Source organism: Lipophrys pholis (genome assembly GCF_963383615.2).
Source record: "Lipophrys pholis genome assembly, chromosome: 16".
Taxonomy (NCBI): domain Eukaryota; kingdom Metazoa; phylum Chordata; class Actinopteri; order Blenniiformes; family Blenniidae; genus Lipophrys; species Lipophrys pholis.
Genome location: NC_137634.1, coordinates 15,401,530 through 15,416,273, shown reverse-complemented (window position 1 = coordinate 15,416,273; position 14,744 = coordinate 15,401,530). Strand labels below are relative to the sequence as shown.

General features: G+C 42.3%; 1 protein-coding gene across 1 annotated transcript in view; it reads left to right on the top strand.

Annotated features, from left to right (window-relative positions):
• Positions 1-14,744, top strand: part of LOC308121803 (rho guanine nucleotide exchange factor TIAM1-like) — a 52,550-nt gene that overhangs the window by 386 nt on the left and 37,420 nt on the right. The window lies entirely within an intron of this gene.

Below are 14,744 nucleotides of genomic sequence, written 5' to 3'. Positions count from 1 at the left end.
ACAAATACAAAGTGTGTGTGTGTGTGTGTGTGTGTGTGTGTGTGTGTGTGTGTGTGTGTGTGTGTGTGTGTGTGTGTGTGTGTGTGTGTGTGTGTGTGTGTGTGTGTGTGTGTGTGTGTGTGTGTGTGTGTGTGTGTGTGTGTGTGTGTGTCAGTGATGTACACACGCTGTGTTGTAAGATTGCATACCGTCCTATACAATGTGTCTCTGTATGTGAGTGACTTCTTTCTCGTACAATATTCCACTGTTTGGCTTTTTCTCTGTTCATAGCTCTCTCTCTCTCTCTCTCTCTCTCTCTCGCTCTCTCGCTCTCTCTCTCTCTCTCTCTCTCTCTCTCTCTCTCTCTCTCTCTCTCTCTCTCTCTCTCTCTCTCTCTCTCTCTCCCTCTCTCACTCTATATATATATAAATACGAGGGACTTACTCAAGACAGTCCCACAAATTCTTAGTTTCATTGCCCTACCTGTGTGGCCATTGTCTGTGGGGATGAAAAGGGTTTATCAATCATTAATGCTCTCCACTGGGAGATTGTCTAGTTTCCTACACAAGGTAATTCAGTGATAACAAAATGCCTTTGCAGCTCACTGGACTGACAACACTTTAGAGTTTCCCCGGAACTTAACAAACTGCACAGCTCAAAGGGCAAACAGTGATGCGTGCTGCTGTTCACAGCACACGTCTTGGATTGGTCATTTAAACAGAAGTGGTTGAAAGATATGGAATTACTTGAGATAAAATGAGATTACTCTCACTTGCAGATTAAAAAAATCAAGCAGCACTTAAAAGTAATTATGGCCTGTCAGAAGCTTGGTAGAGAGCCACTGCTCAGAAATTAGAAAATCTCAGGTTAAAAAGGACTCACAGTAAAAACTGGTGGAAGACAGTTCTCTGACTATCGGATTTGGATCTGACAAAGACATCAGCCCACTTTGTGTATGTGTGTGTGTGTGTGTGTGTGTGTGTTTCTTGCTTCCCCCTACATTAAATTCACTCATCAAGCTGAACAATATTGTGCATTTAATTTTTGTGGAAATATTAGTACAAGAGATGAGGAATAGCTTAAAAAGAAGAAAAAAAAGGATTACACAGTCAAAGAGGAAACCGTGAGAGCTACTGAGAGTCATGAGGGAACAGCAGTTAAAGGTAAAGTGGTACCTTGGCAGAGAGCAACAGCGGCAGGGGAGAATAAGAAAGTAGGAACAAATGACGACGAAAGAGTCTGCAAAAGTGCACTTTTATCTCCTGCCAAACACTATGAACATATTCACCATCAGTCTGTGTGTGTGTGTGTGTGTGTGTGTGTGTGTGTGTGTGTGTGTGTGTGTGTGTGTGTGTGTGTGTGTGTGTGTGTGTGTGTGTGTGTGTGTGTGTGTGTGTGTGTGTGTGTGTGTGTGTGTGTGTGTGTGTGTGTGGTGTCAGGTCTCAGCTGTGCATAGGGTCATCTTCAGGCGGCCAAAAGTCAAAGAGTAATGACAGATCAAAGGGTACCGAGTGTCTGCTCTCCCTTCTCTTCCCAAACCATTTTGCCACTAATATCAGAGAATGTTTGAGTTACTCCCTTAAGAAAACCCCAACCCTAACTAACCCTAACCTTTTTTAAAACTCTGTTTTATTCATGTATTGAGAATAACTCAAATGACAAATTCTTATCACGGTGTTTACAGCAGAGTTTGATAAGCTAAACAAGTATAACATTTCTATTACAAGCAGTTACAATTCCATTGATACTGTAGCCAAGATATGCAGGGTTTTTAAAAAACAAAACAAAACCCAATCTGATTTTAAATGACAGTTACACCAGTAGTGTAACTGTGTTTTGTGTTTTACTTCGGACCTTTTACCTTAACTCTAACAGTAAACCCCACTATTAGTATTTGATTGTAAGTGTTGAAATGTTTGATTTGACTTTGGAAAGGATCAAAACGATAAATGAGGTCTGTTTCTTTCTGTCTATGTTGTTTTGTTTCCTCCGTGTTATCTGTCTCCCCTCAATTCACTGCTTCACTTGCCGCCATGAGGAAGTTGAGTATTGGCAGGGTGTTTTGAGGAAGCGATCCGTGAAAGGATTTATAGTGGCAGATAAAACCTGGTGTGTGCGTGTGTGCGTGCGTGTGTGTGTGCTCTCACACACTTTTTTCCCTTAAAATTGACAAAGGCTTTGGAAAAGCCCGGGGGCAGTAAAAAGGAGGGAAACCCATTTTCTTATACTTTTCTACACACTACACACCTCCAGGTTTATGTGTGTATGCGTGTGTGTTTAAAGTACATGGACAAATAGGTCAGTGTGTACATCCACGCAACCGTGTGCTCTGCGTACAGTAAGCTAATATTGTGGGTTAGCGTGAAGGGGGGATGGGGTGCCACAAAGTGAGCCCTGTAGGCGTGTGTGTGTGTGTGTGTGTGTTTGTTTGTTTGTGTATTCTTGTGTGTGCATGCTGACCCTGATTGATGCACAGCACTCATACTAAGTCAGCTTACCTATAGGCCTTATAGAAGCATTCACTTTTACACACATCCAACCTCAGAAAAACACCACTATTCAAAGACTTGAGGACATTGAACTCAAGTTACATTCATGCTCTAAGCTCCTAACTTCAATCAGCACCATAACTTTAATGAAAATGTCAACTTTTAAAATTATAGGACAGCAAATGGAAGATTAGCCTCTGTTGCAGATGTCTCTCTTAAACTTTGATGAGGGCATACAAGTGAAGCACTGAATGCACTGGTGGAGAGTCTGCAGAATAATCAGTTCTATTAATCACTCTGATCTGCCCTGATATATCTCACAATGCATTGCAGGCATTAGATATGACATTATTCAAATGTAAATGCCGATATTAATCAGATTTTTCTCTTCATCATTTCCTGCAACTGCTCTCTCATCATTGTCTATAATGATACTCTGCTGAACTTGTGACGGAGCGAGCGGAGATATAATCACAAACACAATGTGCACTGTTACATGCACTTTGATGAGCATTTAGCAAGCATGATAAAACCATGATACAATTAACATGAAAGGGATGATCTCTCTTCCTTCTCATCTTTGTCCTCTCTCATTTTCTAAATGTTGCCTCTCTAAGGCCTCGTCTCTCTCTCTCGGCGGTCTACTTATTTCTGCTGTTAAGCAAATATGAGGCTTATGCAGCCCCACCAGTGCCCATCTTCCCCACACGCAATCAAGCTGTTTAAATGTTTGTGTTTGACTGTGGGCTTCCTGTGTGTCTGTCTTCTATGTGTGTGTGTTCCTGTCTCTTGTCTTCCTCGCTCTCTGCTGCAGTCGGTCGGAGCCCAGCAGACGGCAAATACTGTTGAAGTCTTTCAGAATTGGCAACTGAAATGTTTTTCCTCGTCTCTGGTTTCACGCAGTGTGTCCAATTAGGATGCTGGTTCTGTCACGTGGTTGCGCGGAAACAATAGCAGAGGGAATCCCTTTGCAGTATAGATCATAGAAAAAAAACGATGGCTGTGATTTGAAAAACTGGGGATCACAGGCCTCAACTAAAGAATGAAGACAAATCTACGTAACCTGTGAAAGTTACAGACTTTACATTTATCGTAATGTTCTTGCTGCCCTTGATTTTTCCTTCCAATTGTTTGATTAAAGTGCTTTGTTATTGGTTCATTTTCAAGTCAAATGTGTAGGAAACCACTGGGATGTAATACTTATCTGCGTGTGTGTGTTCTTGTGTGGGCTTTTGAGGTGATTGGAAATTGTACAAGATGTGAGCGGCCGAATGAGTCTGTGTGAACGTTATGTCAGAGTGACGTCTGTGCTCATGTGCATCCGTTTGTAATGTCACTGGTCTGGTTGAGCAGGACTCCAGGAGTTTTTGGCGTTAAAAGTGCGAAGCACAAGGTGAAGAACATTGTGCTCATCACCAGCCCCCCCGACGAGAGCAGAAATAAGATGCAAAGGCGTGTGAGAAGCAGAAGGGATGCCTCTAATTTGCGGAGGGGTCCAGACGGGGGGAGGGGTGTCTCAGAGCTGACATGAGCTGGCATGTGCCCTCATTCATTTTCTCCCTTTTGTCTCCTCTCTCTGCTGACGAATTGGGAGTTTCTTTCTATCATCCTGTGGTACCTCCATCTTTGTCTCTCATTGTCCTTTCTCTTCATCCCAGCTGTCTATCTTTAACTCCATCACATCTCCATCCTTCCTCTCTTGGTCTGACAGCACTACCATCCCTGTCATGTCTTCCCATTATCTCTGATCAGTGTTGCGTTCTCGGCCACACATCAGCTCTGGCTGGCTGCTGATCGTGTGTATGTCTGTGCATTCATGTGAGCGAATGTTTGTATAAATCTGCATTTATTTTATAAGACAACTGGAAATTCATACTTTTTTTTCTCAGCAAAACTGGATGGGAATAAGAAAGAAAGATGAATATTTAAGTTCTTGAACATTCAGTGTTCAAGACACACATGATGTGAGCCGGGCTAATAAGATTTGTATGATTCCCAGAGAGGCATCGTTTGAAAAGGACACAGTAGCTGAGTTATTGTGGTGGTGTGGTTTGATGGGTAAAGACATATTCTGTGAGAAAATGTGAAACCCGAACTGCAGATTAAAATACATCAGTGTGTGAAGTGCTGAGTAGGGATTTAAGGGGGGAATTACAGCAGAAGCGAAGAAAGTGTCTTCAAAGATTGTGTTTATGCTTTGTTTGCACTGGGGAGATTTCATCTTCGCGGGATCTCCTTTTTTAATCTCTGCCTGAATGCCTTCTTGCTTCCTCCTTTCTATGTGTGCTTTGAGTGTGTTTTCTGCCTACCTTCACACACATCTGTGCAACCAAAGTAGAGGAAACAAACCTATTTAGCCATTGTCTCCTCCATCGCTCCACATCGTCTCCTTCAACCCCCACATCGCTGCAGAAAGCGATGCCCAACTGGCTGGCGACTCGGTGCTCATCACATAGTCACACTTCACGTCCCTGCTTGTTGACCTGGAAGTGATGCAGTGAAATATTACAAGGCAGCCTCAAAAGCCTGTGTGTGCATCTGTAAGTGAGTGCACATGTCTGTGAATGTCTGCGCGTGGTGGAGTGACAAAAGCAAGAATAGAGGCTTATGGATAAAGCTGCATGGGGTTTTATTTATTTATTTTTTGGGGGGTTCTTTGGATTCAGTTTCTCGACGGATAAAAACACTGTGTTGAGTGGTGTATAAGGTTTCTATTTGACTGTGTGTTTTTGTTATTGTCCTGTGGTGCATTAGCTTTTAGGAACATGAATGTGCGCGTGTGTATGTGTGGTCAGGTTGTCTTTGTCGTCTCCCCTCAGGCCTGCACTCAGATGTCAGCGAGTCGTGTGGAGCTTATACAGGTCACTAATGCACCGAGAGGGGAGGCTCTATTCACTGTAGCCACTCAGAGCCCAAACAATAACCCCCAGCTCGAGTCCACGCAAGAGATCAACTCTCAGGAAATGGACCCATTGACCTAAATCCAACCTTGTCCTCTGAAGAGACGCCACATTACTGACACGCTGTTGACAGCCTTGTCTCAGTGACAGTGTTGTGCTGTATTTGTCGCAAGACATCTCATAATGACTTGTTTAAAACCTGAAGGCTGCTAATCTAATGGCCTTTTCTCTGTGGAGCGAGTTGATGCGTCACCAATCTTTATTGTGTTTGTAGTGACAGAAAACTGAAGAAATAAAAACAAAAAGTCTTGTTTTCTTTCAGAAACTATCCGATGCTCAACAGCCTGTGGTGGGCCGTCTTATACACCCTCCTGAAATAATAGTTTAATAGTTTGTCTTGAGATATTGACCTCAATGTTTAGTTGAAACAAATATATATTTTCTTTTTTATAATCAAAAAGAATGATGATGCATTATTACTTTCCTCTTGCGTCACAGTAGCTGAACTGATGCTGTAGTTGAATGAACACTTTTTAGAAGTCATACTGGGTTTTTGCAATTGTCATGCAAGGTCCAAATTCTAAAAAGCACACGATATACAAGATATTTCACCTTTTGTAAATATATATTGTTGAATAATTAAGAAACTAATTGAAAAATCTAACATGTAGTGTCTAAATATAATTATACCACCATGTCCTTTTATTTTGTTTTCATCCGGATCTAAGCTTAACCTCTCTGTTCTTGGGAAACTTCTTGTGTGTTTAGGTTTCTGAAATGGTTGTATGTTGTTGAGATTTGCAGAAAGTTGATGAAACATTTCTGGTCTAGCTCCTTTCTCATTCTCTGAATTTGTCACACCTAACTACATGCAAGGTGCATTGATGTTGTTGTGCTCACTCCTCAAAGAAAAAGAGACAGGACTGGTTTTTGCTTGTTTGTTGCATTATGTGAGGCTTTCTTTGACTTAATGGTTAATTTCTTTCACATGTAAAGCATCTTTAACTGTGGGTTGCCACCTTTATTGTTTTCCCCACTCGGAGACATGATTATAGTTCATCATTTCATTTTGTGTCATACAAGTTCATTTCTAATCTTAAGCTCCTTCAGTTTTGTTGAATGCATTTGTGCACCCCATAGCTCCATTATGGTGATGTCCTCTGTTGGCCTGAGAGCTCAGACAGAGCACAGATAGCTGATGTTTGTCTGTCACATTCTTGTCGAACATTTCTTACCCCCTCGGCTGACTGCAGCACATTGTCTCCTGTGTCTCCTTCAAGGGGGCACTTTGTCTGCCGGCACCACTGTTGACTCAGGTGCAGGGATGCACTAAGATAACTTCCCCTTCCACATCCTGCCCCCCCCCCCCCCCCCCCCCCACCCCTCCAGACGAGGCTGTCCATTCTGCTGCTGCTAACATCTTTCCTAATCTACCTGTACCTCGTCTCTCAGGTTTACCCTGCGATGATTTGTTTTGTTACGGTGCGTCTACACTCTTAATCCTAGATTTATTTTTCTCTCTCTCTCTTTGTGTCCCCACTGTTTCTACTCCTTGACTGAACCATTTATCTTAACTGGTGTTAAAGTGCTGTTACATTAATGGACTGGCATTCCCGTCACATTATACTCTTATTTATTTACCTCATTCTAAATAAATGATAATGGACTAACTGGACATAGCTCATCACATTCACACACCATTGGAGGCTGCAGCCGTGCAAGGCGCTGTCACTCCAATAGGCGCAGTTTGGCAAGACACTGGTCTTGCCCAAGGACACTTCGGCATGTAGGCTTGCAGAGATGGGAATCGAACTTGCAACCTTCCGATTGGGAGACGACCACTCTACCAACCAAGCTATTGGTTCAATTATGTTTTTTACCAATAATACAACAAAGGACATTGTGCTCTCTCTTGCACCCAAATCCAGTGAGATCTGAATGCCTAACTGCCATTTTGCTTCGGTGCTAATGCTACATCACGGGCAATAAAATAAACCCCTGTGTTGAGTGATCGCTTATAAAAGTTCACAAATTAGAACCTTTATGAAGATTTTTCTTTGTCATTTCATACTAAGGAAGGTTACAAGCAGCCAGGATTGACCCTTTGGTGGGCTGGCTGTCATTTGCTGTCCCAATTTTCGTTTCTTAAATGAAGACTATAGAAAACACAGCTTGGTTTTCTTCAAAATTGCCCCTTTCTTTCCTACAGACAACCTTTTCACAACTAAAGCCACAATAACTCGGACAATAATGTCTTGGCCGACTCCCCCCAGACTGTCTTCCAGTCATATCGTTACCGACAACAGATCGGCTCTGTTCACATCTGGCCTACTTTGAACTGACACTACATCTATCTCTATCATCCCCTCAGGACCTATCAGCACCACTCCACCTCTTATGTCTCCTTCCACCTCAGCACACATCATTCATCTGTCTACCTGTGGCCCAACACTCGATTCCACCAGCCCCCCTCCAACATTAATAGCCTCTCATCACACTTTCAACACCATCATCTTTTTTGTGCCGACTCCCTCACCATGCTCATGCCCAGCCCCCTGTCTCAACCTCCTACCTCTATCAGTCTACCTTTGCCTAAAACCCTCTTATCCCCTCTCTCTCGCCCACTCAGCCACCCTGTTATTTCACCGTCCTTTCAGCCTGCACACAGTGGAATAAAGGTATTAGCTGCCAATTTGGCCCGATTCAAACATGTCTGTGTTTGTCTGTAGATGTGTGTATCTATGTTTGGGTCTGTCTTTGTACTGATGCTGGGGTTTAACTGATATGGATGTCTGGATACTGTATTTAATGCTGAAATTACATGTTGCAATTTAGTTATTATTAAAAGGATGAAAGGAAACTCTGAAACTACTGTTCAGTTGTAAAACTACTTTTCACACCAAATGATTAAATTAGTTTTATTCTTCAGGCTTAGATAGTGAGAGCCCGCCTGTATAGTTTCTGTTAAATCACTCAAACATTAATCTTTGACAGCCCTCTACATAATGGTCCATTTATTACCTCAATTAGTGCAAGTTACTGAAAAGAAGCAAATTTGCTCTCGACTTGAGCCGACAGTTGTAAAGCATTAAATGTTTGCTCAATAAGCAGGGCAGAGAATGACAACACCTCGGCTGCCCTCAAACTATTAGTGACACTCAATGAGCTCGCTGAAACGTCACCTATTTTAACCACGATTTCTTTGTTAACACAATTTCTATTTCGATAAAAATTTGTAATTATTGTATTCATGCTGCCAATAGCACAGAAGTCATAGAAGCACATCTCATCATGTCAAGTCATCACCTGTTTGACCTTCTGTCCATATGCTAAAATGCCCTTGAGGAAGAAACTGAACTCCGAAATGCTCTGAATGGATGGTTGAATGCCTTGCATTGGGGTGTTTTAGTGGATCTGATGCAGAATCAGATCATTTTCAAAATAATCATTTTTATAAGTGAATGATAATTTTATACTGAACTTGTCTTTTTTTTTTAAACAATTATTTCATTCTTGTTTTATGTGTTATGTGAGTGTTGATTGTGTGCTTATGGGGAGCTCCTACAGTCTTGTTGTATACAGTATACAATGCCAATGATGCCAATATGTTGCTCTTGTCTGTGGTTTTTGTGCTTATCAGATTTTTAGAGGAATATTCTGAGTTGCTGATATGTATTGTTGTCAAAGAGTTAAAAGTGACTGGGCCTTTATTATAGTGATCTAGAGAGGCATGTGTCGGAGGGCGTGAGTTTCTTTTTCCATTTCATGAAATTCATATGCTGCCATGTCCGCACTCTCTTCTCTTATTTTTTTAATGTCTTCTTTCTTATTATTTCTACACTCCTGCAGGCTATATTCTGCCCTGCAGGTTTTCTGCATTTAGCTGCCAAATATGGAGCTTCGTCAACATCTCATCCCGCTTCTATTGGATAATTAAACAATAGTCCTTTTAGAGGCTCTCACATTTCTGGAACGGCAAATCTCTACATGAATATTCACCTGATTGGTTTTGATGACTGGGAGGCAATTGTCTGTGCAATCAAAGTTTCACCAGGAAGAACGAGCGAGTGTTGATTGTGGGTTGAGAAAAAGAAGGGAGGGGATTTATTAATTTTTGATAAACAGCAAATGGTAGATTTCTTTGGCCATTCAACCTGCGGCACCGTATGGTCGTATTCTTTAGCTAAGAGGATTTCAAGTGGCACATTAACCTGCAACACAAGTACAGAAAGGATTTAATTAACTCTGACATGCCTTGATCTTGACCTTGGAGGAGCAATGTGCTGTGATCATCTGGTGTCAAGCCTCACATTTAAAACATACATATCATAAGGAGTGGTTTGAATTATAGGGTTTCCTGTCTTAGAGTTCATTACAGGGACTCCTGATCATTGAGGTTGCACTTCAGCTGTGCAGCAGTAACGGCCAAGTGGAGCGATATAAGCTACACACATTCATTGACTCTCTTGGGCTTCTCACTCAATGGAGGACTTGTGGTTTCTTTAAATTATGGTAATCCCTGCCTGCACCACGCTGCAGAGACAGTCAGCTGAAATCTGAGTTAAGGAGCGTACAGCGTAAGCTCCTGGAAAGACGGAGAAGCATATTAAATGGGGTTTGTGACACTTGAGGAGCCAAGTGGAGTGAATTGGCTCATAGTAAATTCTGCTGGCCTTCTTCTTTTTTCTGTACTTGATCCTCAGTTGTCACACTGACCCAAAATCTAAAATCTTGCAGATCTTATGCTGCAATACATTATATCTTCACCCCTGTTTTTTAAGCTGGTTGCTATGTTTTTTTTTATTGAATGTATTGGTCTTTCTTCTCTCTCTACTACATGCTTTTACAAGAATTTAATATTTTTTACAATAATTGTCCCAAATATTTTACAGTACTAGATGGTGACAAGTTAGTGAATTGTTGTGAATTGATGACAATCAACTTATTTAGTCCCACTCCTGTCATTTATATGCATTGCCTTTGTGGTCTCTCACCACTTAAAATAAATTATTTTGATTCAGGGAACAACTGATAGTGAGTTGTGTGTGTGTGTGTGTGTGTGTGTGTGTGTGTGTGTGTGTGTGTGTGTGTGTGTGTGTGTGCGTGTGTGTGTGCGTGTGCGTGTGCGTGTGCGTGTTCGTGTGCGCGTGCGCGTGTGCGTGCGTGTGTTTAAGCTCAGCGTGGGGGGAGGTGGCACGTGCCTTGTCAGATCCCCAAAGGATGAATAAGAAGCTAATCTCCCTCTTCCAGGGAATTCTGCTGGTGATGTCTCAGACTGTACTGTCTCAGTGGGACTGTGGGAATGCAGCAGAGTGTGTGCTCCCATTCCTTAAGTAAAGCACATCAAACTCTTGTCTCCACGTTAGATGGATGCAGTGCATCCCAGTTGTGAACAATGCACGCATGCCCACAAAAAGGTGTGCATTTTTTTTTTTTATATCGGTGGTCTTCACATAAATGCAGTCAGGGATTATCCCACAATCCATAATCTTGATCATGAGACACCTTTCACCAGTACACACACATATTATTCAGTGTTTATTATCTTTAAAAGCAGATTTACTTCACATAAGTAAAGCCTCAATATATGCATGCTTGCAGGTACATTTGCGCCCTTCTGGAGACTCTCACATAAAACACCTTGCTTCACTCCCATAGTGGCCTATCGTGACTTGTCTCATAATGAAGGTTCCAGCATCCACAAATTGTTTGGTTTACCCCCCAGACAGTGGGTAAGCCTAAAAGTCACTCTGCGTTTCAAGAGGAGATACGCTGAGATATTTAAGGAATGCTGAAGGTGTGGGAAAAGGCCTAAAGGAAGGGAGATTCCTGCTACTGCGTCATTGTGTTTTGAAGCTCGATGGGGGTTAGTTGCACTTTGAGGGTGCAGACAAAGGTCAGAAAGGCCATTTAAGTTGGAAGCGTCTCTGATTACAAAGGTGTCCAGACTGGTCACTGCTGCGCTGCAGACTCCACTCTTAAGACAAGCATTTTTTTCTTTGATGGTTCTTTGTGAGAAAACATGGACAAGTAAGGATATAATTAGGCTTTATTGTCGTTGAAATTGAAGATCACAACAACATTTGATTGGAAATCTCATCAAAAGCAGTGAGAATGCTAAATTTGCTGAGCACTAATTACAAAAGAGTGACAATTATCCAAGTAAATAAAATAGTAGTAAAAGTTATCAACAACCTATTGAACAATATTAATCTTAGAATCATGAAAGATTTTACTTCTGTGTAATCATTGATAACTATAATTACAACTGTTAATTGCTGCACGATTTAAGTCATAGTAGTACAAGATAAATATGTGTGGCATCCTCTTACACATATAGCAATCAATGCACTGCATGCAATTTGTTATTTTACAAGGCAACAGTCATGAAATGAAATTGGACAAAGAGTGAACTTCATTTCTGGAAAACATTTTTCAAAATTACAGTTCAACCTGCAAAACCTGCTCATGAAAACTGTCTATTAAGAGTACTCAGTGATTTCATAATCCGAAGTCAGTGTGTCATTTAACAGTCTCTCATAAGGTTGTCTAGACAATAACAGCAATGAGATTTGTTTGTTTGCTGCGCCGTACAGTTGTGCACATCCCCGTGGCGCTGTGGGTTGAGAGCCGAGCCGTGTGTCACTTAGGGTGGAGCTGGGAGACAGGTGCAGAGATGAAAAGACTGGCAGGGGAAGCAGGGTGTGCCTTTGACGTTGCTGTTCTGACAGGCCTTTGGTATTTTTCCAGAGTGTGACTGCCTGTGTGTGAGTCTGAAAAAACCCCGCTTGCATTTCCCTGGGGACCGTGCAGGTGTGTGTGTGTGTGACTGGAGGCGCGTCTGCTTTTTATGTGACTGTGTGCTCCAGCTTGAGCCGCAGGACCCGCTCGCATGCGCGTCTGTGTTCATATCTGAGGTGAAAGACGTGAGAGCCTATAGGTGTTGAGCGGTCTCCTAATGTAACTGTCGTGAAGTGGCAATGTGAGTTTGACAGCTCCAGCGCAGAGTTGTTTCTGAGAGCGTAAGTGAACGGTACAACCAGTCCCAGGCACAATGCTTCACCCCATCTTTGTCTCGCTCTGATCTCGTGATTTTGCCTCAATTTGACAAGCTTTCCACGTGCAGACAGCATGTTCATAACACATTTAGTAAATAAAAATCAAATGCGGAGTGAAAAATGACGCTAAACACCCCTTTTAAAAGTTTCGTATAACCAGCATGTATTTTATTGCCTTCAACACTCTTCTTTGTCTCCTCTCGTTGCTTTTGTGTGTGTGTGTGTGTGTGTGCGCTCTTCTGTTGAGTGGGCATGTCTGCATGGCAATGATGCCCTGGCTGCTGTTGCGCAGGCCATTGTGTTAATACACTCCCTCAATGTGTTAATACACTGCGAGAATGAGAGCGAGGACGAGGGGCTGGGAGAAAGAGAGCGAATAATTATGTTTCCCCTTTTGTCTCGGCTCCCTCAATTAAGCCTGAAGAGAGGCAGACAGAGCACATGTCTACTTATCCACTTAAAGCTCGGCAACAATAGGACCTCCCAATTTCTCCCTCTTTATCTCCCGTTCTCCCGCTTTCTCTGTTTCTTCCCCGCCATGTTTCCTGACTTTTCTCGATCAAACTTCTACTTATAGCACAGAACCCCAATATTTTTTTCTCCCTTTCTTTCCAACTGTACTAACCTCTGAACCCGCTTCCTCATGTGCTTCGCCTCCAGCTTCGCCTCACCTCTCAGGTCTATGTGGGTTTAACGGAGTGCTCTCCCTCCTCTCCTTGTTACTCCCTCTCCCGTGCCTTGCTACAGGGCACATGCACAGGCACGAACGTAGAGACTAAACATTTTAGACTGTACACTGCCCGAGGAAAGGCTTCGGTTTGATTTCCCCTGTGTTGTGTTGAACAGGATTGTTTTGTTCGTTTGACCTGTGTTTGTGTTTGTGTATGTATGTGTGTGTGTGTGTGTGTGTGTGTGTGTGTGTGTGTGTGTGTGTGTGTGTGTGTGTGTGTGTGTGTCTGTCTGTCTGTCTGTCTGTCTGTCTGTCTGTCTGTCTGTCTGTCTGTCTGTCTGTCTGTCTGTCTGTCTGTCTGTCTGTCTGTCTGTCTGTGTTTTGCCTCCCCCTACATTAAATTCACTCATCAGGCTGAACAATACGGGGCTGACTACAGTAACATACAGTCATTTTAAGTCATATGAAAACCTGCAAATGTTGTACATGTCTTGAAATGAGCAGGTTAATGATATCACTTATGCAATACTAACGCACTAAATCTATGATGTTTACTGACATTGTCGACAATTGACGAGCTCTGGAATAAATATTCAGCGCCCGTCGAACAATGTGAGTGCATCCTGTGTTTGTGTTTGTTTTTGGGGGTGGGTGGACAACATGTGCGCCTTGCCGGGACAGAAGGAATGGAGGATAGATGAGAAATAAAGGGCTGAGTGAGCAGTAGTAGGAGAAGAAGAGGAGTGTCAGGGTTGGGTTCAGCTTATATAACTCACTCCCAGAGCTGGGCCAAATGTGCTGCAGTATACATGAACACAAACAGCGCAGAACTGACCAGAGGAACAAAGCCGATGATCAAAATCTCTCATTTCTTTTATTGTCTTGTGCAGTTTTCCTTTTATGTACTCTGGCTTTTACCAAGAATGCAAAGTGGTTGCTTTATTGTGTTTCTTCCCAAGAGAATAAACAAACCATCAGTGTTATCTGGTAATGCTCTACGTCTCAATAACACAGATAACAAAAAGAGCGGGTGCTTTTGAAGTTTGGTAAAATGTCACATGTTGCTCATAGGAGCATTTTAGCTCAAAGGGAACAAACTGTTGCTTCTTTATTGTAAAAAAAAAAAGAAATATCCATCTGAAATGACTCACCAGATGTGCTGACTGAATTGCCCCAGCCCTGATGGCCATCTGCTTCCCAAGTGATGAATGGTGTCTTTTTCTATTCCTCTTTCTTTTTTCACGATAATTCGATAGCACCACTCACAAAAGTCCCTTGCATACTGGCTCAACAGGGCATGAATAAATCCCCCAAAAAACAAGCTGTTTTTTAACCTGGAGGGCAGCAGGTAGTCGTACAATAAGGCTTCTGAGTTTCTACACTCAGCAACTTAGCAGGATCATCAATAATGTGCTCATTGTTCAGAGTGAATACCACATTTTCATTTGGCTGTGAACTGAAAATATCTGAGATGGAACACACAGGCAAGCTTGACTACATACTATACATAGCACATTATGGAAATCTTGGTCTACCCTAAGCAGCTCAGGGCTAGTATTAGAGAAAATTAGGTCGTGTTGGCGAGGATCGTTTAACCGAGTCTTAAGCAGAAAATCATACTCTGTTGCTGTCTTTCATCTTCTGTCAT